Raw genomic sequence first — 1,271 nt, forward strand, 5'->3', positions numbered from 1 at the left:
TTGGCCTTCTTAATGGCGATGAAACACAGAAAATGCAGCGGAATTAAATACAAAAGGCACAAAGCCGACTTAAGTACAAGAAGACTGACTCTTCTTACTGTCTATGTTGTGAACCTTCTGTGTGAGACCAGTTTTAGATTCCGATGCTTCACTTCAGGTTTACTGTATCTCTTGGACCTTGTTATTGACGATGAAACACAGAAATTGCATTGGAATTAAATACAAAAGGCACAGTGCCGTCTTAAGTACAAGAAGACTGACTCTTCTTACTGTCTACGTCTTGAACCTTTGCTGTGATACCAGTTTTGATTCCGAAGCTTCACTTCAGGTTTACTGTATCCCGTGGACCTTCTTATTGACGATGAAACACAGAAATTGCATTGGAATTAAATACAAAAGGCACAATGCCGATTTAAAAACAAGAAGACTGACTCTTCTTGCTGTCTATGTCTTGAACCTTTCCAGAGAGACCAGTTTCAGATTCCGATGCTTTACTTCAGGTTTACTGTATCCCTCAGACTTTCTTATTGGCGATGAAACATAGAAATTGCATCGGAATTCAATTCAAAAGGCACAATGCCGACTTAAGTACAAGAAGACGGACTCTTAATACTGTCTATGCTTTGAACCCTTCCTGTGAGACCAGTTTTAGTTTCCGATGTTTCACTTCAGGTTTACTGTATCCCTTGGACATTCTTATTGACGATGGAACATAGAAATCGCATCGGAATTAAATACAAAAGGCACAATGCCAACTTAAGTGCAAGAAGACTGTCTCTTCTAACTGTCTATGTTTTGAATCTTTACTGTGGGACCAGTTTTAGATTCAGATGCTTCACTTCAGGTTTACTGTATCCCTTGGACCTTCTTAATGACGATGAAACACAGAAATTGCGTCGGAATTAAATACAAAATCAAAATGCCGACATAAGTACGAGAAGACTGACTCTTCTTACTGTCTGTACTTTGAACATTTCCTCTGAGACCATTTATAGATTCCGATGCTTTACCTTAGGTTTACTGCATCCGTTGGACCTTCATATTGACGATGAAACACAGAAATTGCATCGGAATTATATACAAAAGGCACAATGCCGACTTAAGTAGAAGATGACTGACTCATCTTACGGTCTATGTTTTGAACCATTCCTGTGAGACCAGTTTTTGATTCCGATTCTTCACTTCAGGATTACTGTATCCTTTGGATCTGCTTATTGACGATGAAACACAGAAATTGCATCGTAATTAAATACAAAAGCACCATGCCGACT

Source organism: Schistocerca americana, chromosome X, assembly GCF_021461395.2.
Source record: "Schistocerca americana isolate TAMUIC-IGC-003095 chromosome X, iqSchAmer2.1, whole genome shotgun sequence".
NCBI classification, from domain to species: Eukaryota; Metazoa; Arthropoda; class Insecta; order Orthoptera; family Acrididae; genus Schistocerca; species Schistocerca americana.